The sequence below is a fragment of the Sciurus vulgaris genome (assembly GCF_902686455.1).
Source record: "Sciurus vulgaris genome assembly, chromosome: 3".
NCBI classification, from domain to species: Eukaryota; Metazoa; Chordata; class Mammalia; order Rodentia; family Sciuridae; genus Sciurus; species Sciurus vulgaris.
In genome coordinates, this window is record NC_136463.1 from 44989680 (window position 1) to 45003103 (window position 13424).

General features: G+C 39.3%; 1 protein-coding gene across 5 annotated transcripts in view; it reads left to right on the forward strand.

Moving 5' to 3' along the window:
- Positions 1–13424, forward strand: part of SPECC1 (sperm antigen with calponin homology and coiled-coil domains 1) — a 274574-nt gene that overhangs the window by 24603 nt on the left and 236547 nt on the right. The window contains exon 1 of one of the 5 annotated variants that reach the window (XM_079131657.1): positions 4560–4704. The exons of the other annotated variants lie outside the window; for them this stretch is intronic. The gene's annotated coding sequence lies outside the window, so the exon portion shown is untranslated. Of the gene's footprint in view, positions 1–4559; positions 4705–13424 lie in introns of those variants that run through there. 5 annotated transcript variants of the gene reach the window in all.

Here is a 13424-nt window from a genome sequence, read left to right on the forward strand (position 1 = left end):
ATGTTAAAGGGTTGTCCCCCAAGATTGGTAGATGGTAGATGGTAGAGGTCTAGTGGGACATCTTTCAGTTATTGGGGTATGCCCTCAAAGGGAATTCCAGGACCCTAGCCCCTTCTTCTTTCTCTCTTTTGCATCCTGGTCTTGAGGTCAGCAATGTTGTTCTACCATATGCTCCCACTATGATGTGCTGCTTTGCCACAGTTCCAAAACCAATGGAGCCAATCAACCATGGAGTGAAACCTCTCAAACTCTGAACCAAGGTAAACCTTTCCTCTTTATAGTGATTATCTCAGGTATTTTGTTACAGTAACAGAAAACTAACACAAATATATTTCTATATTCTGTGCTTATGTCAATTTTCAGATTTTATTTAGTATATTGTTATACTCGTTATGATCTGCTAACCTATTAGATAAGTAATTTCTATTTATACCCATTTTCTGGTAATAAGCAGTGAATCTGTTGCTGGCTAGATGAAACTTAGAAACTCATGAAGATTTTTGCCTTTTTTTCTGCTCTGGGGGCTATATCCTGCCTTCCTAAATCATTATAGATTCTCTTAGATACCCCTCTGCTATTGTGTTGGAGTCCTGAAAACTCTGACAGTTTTTGTAAAAATTAGTTCAACATCTGTTTGACACTCATTAGAGTCACTTTCATCTTTTGGTTTTGTCCTAGTTATTTTTAGGGTTGATAAATTTATTTTCCAAGAGTAAAACACAGCATTTTTAAGCCTCGATTTTTGGCTAGGATTTAGGAAATTCTTGTTCTGTGAAGAACTGGCAGGTTTCCCACTGAGGCACTTATGAACTTAGCCCACGCAGAGATTTCCTTCAGCTGTAGAACATTGGTCTGAGGCTTGGCCATCCGGACACTTCCCAGCCTCCGTGCAAATGGACGCGTCAATGTGCCATTGTTGTCAGTCATCTTCTGTTCTTCAGGAATCCAGGGGAGATTTCAAAGTCTCTGCAAAGGAAATCTCACCCAGGGTTTAATTATTTCTACAATTAAGAAAGCCTTCCTCAGTTGAATTAAACTTACTTTGTGCATTAAAAGTCATGAAATTACCAAGAGTCTGATGCTGTCCGGATACATATTTTTTGTTATGCTTAAGTAGAATTTTAAAGCTTGTAAAGCTATTACATGTTCATTGTCAATACTTTAGAAAAAATTAAATAACATAAAGAAAATGGAAATTTCTGCCTGGTGCAGTGGTATACATCTATAATCCCAGTGACTCTGGAGGCTGAGGCAGGAGGATTGCAAGTTTGAGGCCAGCCTCAGTAACTTAGCAAGACCCTCAACAAGTAGTGAGACTCTATTTCAAAATAAAAAAATTTAAAGGACCGGGATGTAGCACAGTGATAAAGTATTCCTGGGTTCAATCCCCAGTATCAAAAAAGAAAATAAAATTGAAATTTTATATTATCTCACCACCCAGAGATAACTTTTTATGTTCAGATTTTTTCCCAGTCTTTTTTCTTTCCTTATGTAACTGTGGGCTCCTACAGTATACACCATTTACAATATGTATTTTCCACCAAATAAAATGTTAATCATTGTTCTGTATCATCAAATATTTTACAGTATCACTTTTAAATTGAGATATAAATCATATGTACCACTGAAATATAATTTACATATGCCAAAATTTAACCAGTAATATACCCCAATGTAACCAACTGGACTTTTATTTCCTTTGTTGTTTGATAATCAAGGACAAGCTCATCACACTCGCTCATACGGCTTAGTATTTATTCATGATTATTTTCTTAGAATACATTTCTACAAATGGAATAACTGAACCGAAGTCTATACACAAACGTTTGTCTCATCTTGCCATTGACTCTCACACTGAACTACGTCCCCCAGTCTTCGTACTTTATTTTGAGAAAGGGTCTCGCTAAGTGATTACAGCTGGCCTTGAACTTTTGCCATCCTTTTGCCTCTGCCTCCTGAGTAGCTGTAATGACAGGCATGTGCCATCACACCTGGCCTGAGTTTTTCTTAGTTTTTAGAAGTTTTGGATTTTCAAGTAGTCACATCAGTTTTTCCTTATGTATTATTCTGCCTTTGCATATAGGCTCAGCAAGGTCTTTCCTACCTGATTCAAATACATTATTTCGTGTATTTTCTTCTGGTTCTTATAATGCTTTTTGTTTTCTCCACTTAAATCTTTGTTTCATCAGAATTCATTTGGATACATAGTGTGAGTAGGAGTCTATTTTTTTTTTTGACAAGCGATTAGTCAGTTTTATGAATGCCATTTTTTAAAAAAAGAAACAATTCATTCTTTATCTTCAAACTCATAATACCATCTTTGTCGTCATCTAAATTCTTATGACTTTTTCATGATCCATTGGTCAACTCTGTTTTCCTGGACCATGCCATTGTAATGATTATAGTTTGGGGTTCTATTTATATCTGATAGTACTAGCCCCCTTTCATTTTTTTCAAGAATTTTCTTCTGTAGAGAATAAATTATACTAAATCTTCTATAAAGAAAAATTTTCAATTCTTCTAATCTGAATTTCAGATTTTATAAAGTTTTTTCTTCATACCTCTAATTCCATTAGAATTTTTTTAGAATTATAATACATTTATAAAATTATTTGTGGAGAGTGATTAGCTGGTTGGAAGAATATGATATATATATTTTTATCTAGTCCTCTTTTTTGCCATACAGTGAAGCATCATGGAATATTTTGGTGAATGATTCCTTTATTCTTATCAGGTTCATTCATAGATATTATATATTTTTTCTTATAAGTAGAATCTTTTCTAGCATGTGTCTAATTTATTATTATATAATTTAACACATACTTTAGAAAGTATAATGTGAATTTAAAAAATTACCTACAATCTGAAAAATAACCACGAGTAGTATTTCGTGTATATCTTTCTATTAATACATTTATAGTCTACTTGGGGAAGTAAAACATCATAGGAAAGACTTGATAATCTAAGGCACTATTAGGTGATGTCCTTATCCTTTTTTTCTGCCCAGCATTTTTTTTTTCCTCTTGGATATTGCTCTTTTTATAACTAGTATGTCTGCCTGGTCCTTCTCCCCTGCTGCTGGGTTGGATATCACCCTGGGCTTCTCTGGGAAGAGCCTCTGTTCTGGAATCTTGAAAGCTAATGACCTCTAATCCCAAGGAAGGATTACCTATTCCAAGAGCACCTGTGTTCAAATGATGCTGACTTAGGATAGTGGAGCTGAGAGGTGATTAAAACAATTTCTGATGACATCATTTGAACCTCGGGTTCTAGCTGGATTAAAGCCATCTTAAATTCACTCCTAGACTTTCCAGTTACTCAAGCCAATAAATTCTCCATTTTATTTAAGCAGCCCTGAGTTGTATTTTTTTTTTTTTTTAGATGGATTTTTGTCACTGGACAGTCTCAGCCACTACTGCCTCTCCTATCTGTGCCATGGTGCCACATGCTAGGGTGTCACCCAGAGGAGTTAGTTCCCTGTGCGCCCCCAACCTCCCCCAGGGAGGTAGATGTGCTTCAGTGAGAGCAGATCCAATGCATTGTGCTTTTTGCCTACTTCAAGGCAAAGAGGAATGGCCATGAGAGGCAGTAGCATTGGCCAGGTGAGCCACATGGCCACTAGTGTAGAATACCCTAGCAAGGGAAGGCCTCTCTGAGCTGCCTGACCACAGCTCTTTATGTGGTCTGTCCTGGAGAAAGCCAGAGTCACAGTGGGGGCAGAATTACACTTATGTGGGGCATTCTCTGTCACTGAGGCTGCCCTAAGCTTATACCACTTGCCAGGGAAGAGTTGCTTGGCTGGTTGTCACAACTATTTTCTAGTCAAAGAGCAATGAAAATCCAGCTTATGGCAATGACTAAGCTTACCCTAGACCTACTGACTAGAGTTCTTGGTGCATGTGGATCTACCATTGCTTAAAACTTCATAAAGTTTCTTCCACATGTTTTCTGGTCATGTTCTCACTCCCTGTTGCAGTAGATTCCTTGGTCATTGGGACGTACCGTAGCCCATCGGTAGTAGCAGGCGACATTAACCTCAGGTTTTATGAGGATGCCCATATAATTTGGGAACTCTCTGAATTCAAGATTAGGTATGAACATATTAATTTAGGATGAATAAAGAAATCACACCAAATCACTGATGGCGCAGAGCTTCAGTTGCCCCGCTCCTCGCACCCCTTTAGTTAGTTCACCAGACCCTCCTGCTTCGACATGCTTCCTAGGTATACTCTGATGTCTCCTCCCACTTAGAATACTCTATAACTTGCTGCACTCAAGGGGGCTGTGGAAAGTGGGGAACCCTGTGACTTCACAGTAAACCCACTTCTGGAGGGCAGACTGGGTTTTGTGGGGGTCTTTTGTTGTTTGTTTCTTTTTGATATCTCAAGGAGCAATCAGCAAGCAGCTAGCCAGCCTATATCTTTAAATCCTTAGATTTTGGAAAGGTACAAATTAAGTATTCCAGACCCAGTCAAAAAGAAATATGATTTTGTACTGTGCATGGGGGGGCGCAGTGAGGGAGAGGCAGAGGAAGAAGCAGAGGCGTGGTGAGCAGAGCCTGCCTGCTTCCTGAGTGAAGCCTTGCTCAAGCGCTCTCTGAATGTGGTTTTCCTCCCAGGCCAGCACCCAGCCCAGAATAGTGAGACTGACTTGCTGATTGAGGTCAGCAGCTCCGGAGAAGCACGAGAAGCCGAGGGTTTAGCAGTAAGTATGTAGTTGGTTAATATTTAAGATGGGGATGGAAAATCTTAGAAGACAGCTCTATCTGGTGTTAGGGATCCTTCTGCTGTTGGCACAGTGCCTAATGTGTCCCATGAATCCTGATGTCACTAAGGCTGCATCGATGATTTCTTTTGCCATGCATTATCTGAATAAGTTCAGGCTACATGAATGCTTTGGCAGGGAGGGGGTATAGTGCTGAAAATGGACTTGAAATCTTGAAATTCATCTTCTGTTATCTTGGAAAAAAAAAAAAAAAAAAGTCTCACTGTTTGTCTTTCTTCCCCCGCCCCACATCTTGCAAAGTAAGGATGATTCATGCTAACTTCCAGTTAATGTATAAAGTTCTTGGAAAACAAGTCCTCTCTCTGTGGTACTAATTAATACTTATAGTATGAAGATCTGTTTTCATAAGTACGGTGTCTAGGGCTGCTACTGTACATTCTTATTGTCAAGAGTCTAGAGTCTTATGGAGGAAACTGCCTACTTGAAAGTCCTTAGCCCACATGAAGTTTTAAGAGCTATCTTCCCTTGGAGGAGATCTGCAGGTAGAATGCATCTTCTGGTCCCGCAGAGGGACTGATAATGTCCTAGTGGGCAATACACTGTGGTAGGGCTGAAATTTGATACTCAAGAAGCCTCAGGTGGCAGAATTTCAAAGTAACAGTATGACAAAGATAGTGACTTTTCTAGGAAGTTATTTATTATATTGTTTCTGTTTACACAGTATCCCCCCCAAAAGGCTCAATTTGACATTACTTCCTAACTACTGTTTTCTAGAAATTAAGTCTTTGGTGTTTATCTCCTTTTCCCATAGACTCTAATTTCTCATTGGAATAAAATATCTTTCTCAGTAAAGCAAGAAGGCCATATCCTACATTTACTTGGAAAACATGACCTCTCATTTCTTTCTCAGTGGAGTACAAAGGTTAAGACATGTATTTGCTGCTTCTGCTATAGTAAACATTAACATGGTTCCTCTTTGTTCCTTTACAACTCCATTCCATAGACTCCATATTCTTATGCGGTTCTTTTTCAGAGTAACCATGTTTCACTTCCTTTAATCTTCCTTTTGTGAAGTGAGTCAACATTGTCAAGTGCTGTCTAAACAGAAACCCCCAAAGGTAGAGGGGGAGCACAAAATAAACCATAATAAACTTTAATTTGAAACTTCTGAAATCTGAAATAAACTATTGCATGTGAACTATCCTTTTTTTCCCCTCTCATTTCAGTTTTATTTTTCAAATACATTAAATTGCTTGATGATAAAAATAACATTTTGAGACCCTCTATGAAGACAGGTATAGCATTCATGCTCTTTGCAATTATTATTTCACTTGATTCTCTTTCCCAGTAGCCCCTTTATAACCTTCACTTTATAGGTGAGGAGACAAAGGAATGGAGAGGTAATGTAACTTGACCATGGTCAGACAGGTAGGTGGACAAGTGAGTGGTACAGCCAGGACAGGAACTTGGGTCTCTCAATCTAGACCTTGTGTTCTGATTTCGTATTTCAGCAAATTGGGAAGTTAGAAAAAACAGTGACTCTATCTCACACCCTAAAACAACTTCTAAAATTTCTATAATTCTTTCTACTTGTATAACTAGATTTTCTAGCATAAGGGTTTTTGATGTTATTATATAGTTTCACAATTATTATAAATGAAGCATAATATTCTTTTAAGTGATTGTTCCATAAATAATTTATTCTTTGTTCTTAAAGATTAAGTTGCCTGTCTGTCTTCCTTCCTTCCTTTTTTTTTTTTTTTTCTTTCTTTCTTGCTATTATAAATACCACTTGCTATTATAAATAACTATTTTTGGCCATGGAATGTTTCTCATGTTTTGGGGGCTTTATCTGTAAATTTGCTGATGTGGAATCACTGGGTGAAAGGGTGTGAACTTTGTGTGTGTGTGTATACTGAGGATTGCCTTTGAATGTGTGTGTGTGTGTGTGTGTGTGTGTGTGTGTGTGTGTGTGTGTGTGTGTGTTTTGGAGCTAAGCAGGCACCCTGTCACTGAGCTACATCCCCATCTTGGGCATGAACTTTTTAATGATGCCTGATATGTGCTGCTGAGTTATCTTCTATCAATACTGTGTGAGAGAGTGCAGCTAAATTTCATTCATTCCACCAGTGGACAGAATCATGGGGAGGGAAGAGGTAAAATAGGGCTTTTTGTTTTGTAATTTTGCATTTCTTTCAATATAGTGAGGCTTAACATTTTTTCACATGCTTGCTTGCAAGTTATACATTCTCTTTTGATCATTATTTTAGGATCTTAACATTTGTTTTTGATTTTTACTAATTTGTATGGTCTTTAAATAAGATGTATTTGCCATGTTTTTGTCAGTTATTTCTTCCCGTCTGTTGTTTATTTTTTAAAAATGAGTTTTTAAAAATGAGTTTTTAGAGATGCGAATGTGGCTCACTGGTAGAATGCTTGCCTAGCATGTACAAAGCCCTGGATTCAATCTCCAGCAACACACACAATTAAAAATAAATAAAATAAAAATAAAAATGAGGTCTAAAAACCACTGGGTGCTGTGGTGCATGTCTGTAATCTCAAGGACTTGGAAGGCTGAGTCAGGAGAATTACAAGTTCAAGACCAACTTGGGCAATTTAGCAAGACCCTGCCTCAAAATTTAAAGAGGGCTGGGGATGCAGCTCAATGGTAAAGTGCCCCTGGGGTTAATCCCCAGTACCAAAAACAGGAACCAAACCAAACAAAACATGCCACTATTTAACATTTTTCCACAGTAAGATCTGTCTTCTCTCTCATTTTTCTTAGTTTAATATTGAAGTTCTTGCCATTTAAGAATTCACTTCCTTCTAATATTTACTTTAGTAAACGATGTGAAAGTAGACTTAAATCAACTTTTAAAACATAATGTAAACCTGTTTTTCCACTATTATTTAAGAACAATCCTCAAGTTCTCTAATATTTTATAATTTTATCTTTTTATACCTTTAGTTTTTTGTTACCTGTTTATGTATAGGAGCTATTTGTATGCCATTATCACATTGTGGCAATTTTTGTGGCTTTTATAATATGTTGGAAGAATGAGTTATGTGGAGTAATATTGAGTCAAAATAAGGTACTGGTTAAGACCTTGGGCACAGGAGGCAAATGACTCAACCTTAAGTAACTTCTTTGTCCCTTTGTCTTACTATCTGTAAAATGGGGACAGTAATAGTGTCTATTTCCACAGTTTTTGGAGTGAGGAAATAAAAGCTAAATTAAAACACACACACACACTTTGAGAAAATATATGATGTATGTTGGTGTATGTAGGGAGTATTAAAGTATAAATATATATGCATTTTTAAAATATATTGTTAGGTGGACACAATACCTTTATTTTTTTATTTTTATGTGGTGCTGAGGATTGAACCCAGGGCCTCACATGTGCTAGGCAAGTGCTGTACCACTGAGCCACAACTCCAGCCCATATATGCATTTTATACACATAAATGTTCATTATGGGGCTGAGTTGTGGCTCACTTGGTAGCGCATTTACTTTATGTGTGAGGCACTGGATTGGGATCCTCAGCACCACGTAAAAATAAATGAACAAATAAACAAAATTCATCATGAGTTAACATAATATTGTCACCTCAATAAAAGACCTTCAAAAAATAAAAAAATAAATGTGCATTATGAAATGTTTCATGAAATCTTGGGAGATGGGGAAGGTTGTCATAAGCCAAAAAGGAAAAGAATGACACATTTGACTTTATATAGTTAAAACACGATACTATAAAGACAGGTGAGTGCAGGCAGAAAGAAATACTTGTAACACACATACCACAAAGATTGCTATTCATAGTAAATGAAGAATACCCACAAATTAGAAAAGTATAAACAAAAGAAAAATAGGCAAAGGTTATAAGCAAGTAAATCCCAAAAGAAAAAGGCCAGTGACTATATAATATTCAACCTCAGAAATAGGCATGAAAATCCAAATTCAAATGCTGATTACTTATCATTTCCCATGCAACAGATCAGCAAAAGAATTGAAAACATAAATAGTCAGTATAAAGCTCTCTTCCTTGCTTTCACTCTCTCTCCTCCTTACTCTTGCTCCTTCTCTCTCTCTCTCTCTTTCTCTCTCACTCACTCACTCACTCACTCACTCACTCACTCACTCACTCTCACTCTCTCTCACCCTGTGGGCAGACACTCTACCTGTTCACTTAATAAAATCTCTTGCATGAGGAAAAAAAAAAGTATAAAGAGAACATATGGAGATGAGCCTTGGCAACTAATGGGAACAAAACTTAGGAAATCTTTTTTCTATAGCTAATTTATAAAATCTATCAAAATGCAAAATATGCATGCCTTTGATATGTCTAAGAAAATATTGCACATATTTTAAATAAGAATATACAATGTAGGCTGGGGATATAGCTCAGTTGGTAGAGTGCTTGCCTTACAAGCACAAGGCCCTGGGTTCAATCCTCAGCACCATCAAAAAAAAAAAAAAAAAAAAAAAAAAGAAGAATATATAATGTAAATTTTTATCTACATTAAGAAACCTAAACTACATAGTTTTATTTGCATGTGTGTGTGTGCATAATCTTTAAAAAGTACTGGATGTGTGATATCAAGCTATTTACTGTGTAGCCTCTGGAAAAAGGGAAGTAGAATTAGGGTAAGCTTGTTTTTTTCCTTTTGTTATATATATGGCTGTGTTTAAATATTTTATGGGTCTGTTTTTGTTTTGTTTGTGAAACGTAAGTGCCATAAACAGGCATTTTTCCAAACCCACAGGCAAGAAGATTCTTGGGAACAGGATCCTAGGGTAGAAACTCAGGGTTAGGAAAGTAGATGGCAAATTTTAGGAAAAGTGAACACATTTGGGAGGCAGTATTTTAAGATTTCTTAAAGGTTTTAACTTAAGTTTTAGGAAAAGAAACAAGGAACTTGTTGAGAACACTCAATCCAAGAGGCATGGAGGAAAAATTGTTTTATTTATGGGTGATAATGACCTTTTTATAACTTCCATCCCTGTTTTTAGACTTTGTGTGGTGTCCCCATCTATAGTACTTATATATACTCTCTAGAGTCATTGTGTTCTTCCAGCCTTTCCATCCTATCCCTCCTATGTTCCTTATCTCTGGTTTTTTTTTTTTTTTTTTTTGCTGGGGATTGAACCCAGGGCCTTGTGCTTGTGAAGCAAGCACTCTACCAACTGAGCTTTATCCCCAGGCCCCTTGTCTCTGTTTTGAAAAGCCATCATCTGAGATCCAAAATAGCTCTTCCTCCAATGTCTTAGTCCATTTTCTGTTGCTAAAACAGAATTCCTGACATTGGGTATTTTATTTAAAAAGAGGTTTATTCAGCTCACATTTTAGAAGTTAAAAGTTCAAGATCAGGTGGCCCCTATTTATTCAACCTCTGGTTAGGGTCTCTAGCTGCATCACAAAATAGCAGATAGCCTCGTGGTGGGAGCACATGTGAGAGGGTGAGATCACACGGTAAGGCAGAGAAATTCAAGGGGCAGCCCTGCTCTGCAGGAATTAACCAGAGACTCAAGGGATCTTCACTAATCCCTTCCATGGGTGGTCCCTCCCAACCATCTGGCCACTTCCCACTAGGCCCCAACTTTTTTTTTTTTTTTTTAGTTGTAGATTGACACCTTTATTTTATTTATTTATTTTTATGTGATGCCTCACACATACTAGGCAGGGGTTCTACAACTGAGCTACAACTGCAGGTCCAAGGCTCCAATTCTTAAAGGGTCCACCACCTCAACACCACCACCACACTGGGGATCAAGCTTGTCCACATGAACCTTCATAGGGTACATTCAAACCATACCCAAATTATAGCATCCAGTTATACATCCATCATATATCTAGTACCTAGTCTGAGCCAGGCAGTGTGCCAGGCCCTGGGGAGACAGGGGTGAGCAAGAGAGATAATATACCAGCCTCGGGGACCTACACACTAGGAGAGAAGAGACAGTAAACACACTAATGAATCACATCACTGATTATGATCATGGCTATGAGGCTACCTTGAAGGGGATGTGATGGAGAGCTGTAGGGGAGGGCTTCTTTGGAAGGGAGGTCAGGAGGATCAAAAAGCTGAGGCTGTTCTGAGAGGCACTTGCAGGCAATGGCAGTATGTTCTTGAGGCCCCCTCCTTGGCTCACATTCAATCACTTCTCACCTCATGCTTTTCTATCGCCCCCATCTCTCCTATTTTGTCTCCTCCTCTGCACCCCTACTGCCCTTCCTTTCATTGGAACCACTGTTTCCTAGATTTTAGTCATTTAATTCCTCTTTCACAGTTGTTGCCACAACCTATATTCAATTCCCTAAAATCAAGTTACCTTATTAATGTATCTTAAAAGGAAACTCCGTGGCTTACTGTAAATGAGAAACAATGCAAACCAAATGGTGACAGGTTTACAAATAAAATAATCCTTAATGAAGGAGAGCTCTTTAATATGGTGTTAGGCATAAACAGGGTAGCTTTGATCACCAAAGGGATGCTGTTTATGTGAGAGAAAAGAAATGTTTAGCAGGCACAGAATGATTCCATTGTCAGTGAATTCAGGAAGGACACTGCAGGAAAGAGATGAGAAAAATAGGGAGAGACTGCAGGGCATTTATTTATTTTGTAAGAGTGGGTGAGGAGGGCTGGGGAGATTCTAGCTTAGTCAGTAGAATGTTTGCCTTGCAAGCATAAAGCCCTGGGTTCAATCCCCAGCACCGCAAAAAAAAAAAAAAAAAAAAAAAAAGTGGGTGAGGTAAGCCAGCAAAACATTACAACTTGGAGAATCAGAGGGTCCCTCTGGGACCAGCTGTATGAGAGCTGCATCTGGTTGCTGAAGTAATGGGTCTCCTCATAATGAGAAGAGCCTCAAGTGCCTGAGGTAAGTGACCCTGGGGCACAGGAATTGGGGAGGGGTCACAAGTAGATAAGGATGAGATCCTGGGGGTGGTAGTGAGTTATAAAATAAGTCTGCACTGGTCTGGGGGCTTACAGACCTAGGGGTGCCCACTTGCTACTGGAGTATTTGTTAGCTCTCTTTCTCTTTCTCTCTCTTTTTGGTACCAGGGATTGAACCCAGGGGCACTTAACCACTGTGCCACATCCCTGGCCCTTTTTATATATTTTATTAGAGACAGGGTCTCGCTGATTGCTCAGGGCTTCGTTAAATTGCTGAGACTGGGTTTGATCTCACGATCCTCCTTCTTCAGCCTCCTGAGTCACTGGGATTACAGGTGTGCACCACTGCGCCCAGCTAGCTCTCTCCTCTTGGTGAGGTCTGAGCACACCTGATAGTCTCAGCGTGGAGGGGGACCCTGGGACAGGCAACTGGTACAGCAGCTTTAGTGAAGTGGTTTGGACTACTGAGACTATTTGGGCATTTCCTTGGCCATCCCAGAGCAGGGCTGGGCCCACCTGACAGGGCCAGAGCACATAATGGGTGGTGGGCCCCAGCACCTGAAATCATGAGGGAAATCGTGAGGCAAATCCTGGATCTTTCGTGAGGTTCCCCTGCCGACCTCCCCACTGCAGAGCAGGAACTATAAGTCCTATATGCTTGTGTTTCCACTTCCTGCCCTTCCTGCTCCTTCCCCTGCTTTGCTGTTCCCTCTGCCTGTGGATATTTCTCTTTTTGCTTCATTCATGCCTGTTACCCTGGGAATGTCACCTGAAGGATCTTTCCCTTCTCGACCTGGTCACATCTCCTCATGATGAAACTCTTGCATTTTCGCTATTTAAATTGTGACTTTTTACGGTTATTTACTAGTTCCCTGAACTGGACCATGAACCCCAGGTAGGGAAAGATGGGGTTTGTTTTTGCCCGTCCCTGTACCCTGATGCTTGCCATAGCCCCTGAGATATAGGTGGTCCAAAAATGTTTGTTGAGCAAACAAAAGAATGAAACAGTCCCCAGCTGTTTGGTTGTGTAAACAAGTGAGTTCCCATGACTCCTCTTGGACTTGACTTTTCCTCTCCCAGTGCAGCAAAGCACAGGAAAGGATGAGGAGACAAGGACCCCAGGGTATGGGTGCAGGGCGTGCATGCACACCACAGTTGGAAGGTTGGATTTTATTCTGAGGAACATGGGGACCCACAGGAGGGTTTTGAGCAGAGGAGTGACAGGATCTGACCTATATTTAAAAGGATGGCTGTGGTTAGTATGGAAAGATTAGCTGGCAGAGGGAGAGGGGTGAGTAGAAGGATGGAAGTAAATTTGGGGATGGTCCCTGCATCCAGAAGATGATCCAGGTAGATTTGGTGTGTTAGCTTTTTGCCACTGTGGCCAAAAAACCTGACAAGAATAATTTTAGAGAAGGAAAAGTTTATTTGGCTCATGATTTCAGAGGTCTCAGTCCATAGATAGCCAACTCCATTGCTCTGGGCCAGAGGTGAGGCAGAACATCACAGTGGAAACATGTAGTGGAGAAAAACAGCTCAGGAGATGACCAAAAGGAAGCAGAGAGAGTTCCCCTCACGAAAACAAAATATATACCCCAAAGATATGCCCCCAGTGACTTATCTCCTCCAGCCACATCCTACCTTCCTATGATTACCACCCAGTTAATCCATTCAAGTGGATTAATGCACTCACTAGGTTAAGACGCTCATAACCTAACCATTTTACCTCTGAACTTTCCTGCATTGACTTACACTTGAACTTTTGGGAGGTACCTCATATCTAAACCATAACATTTGATCT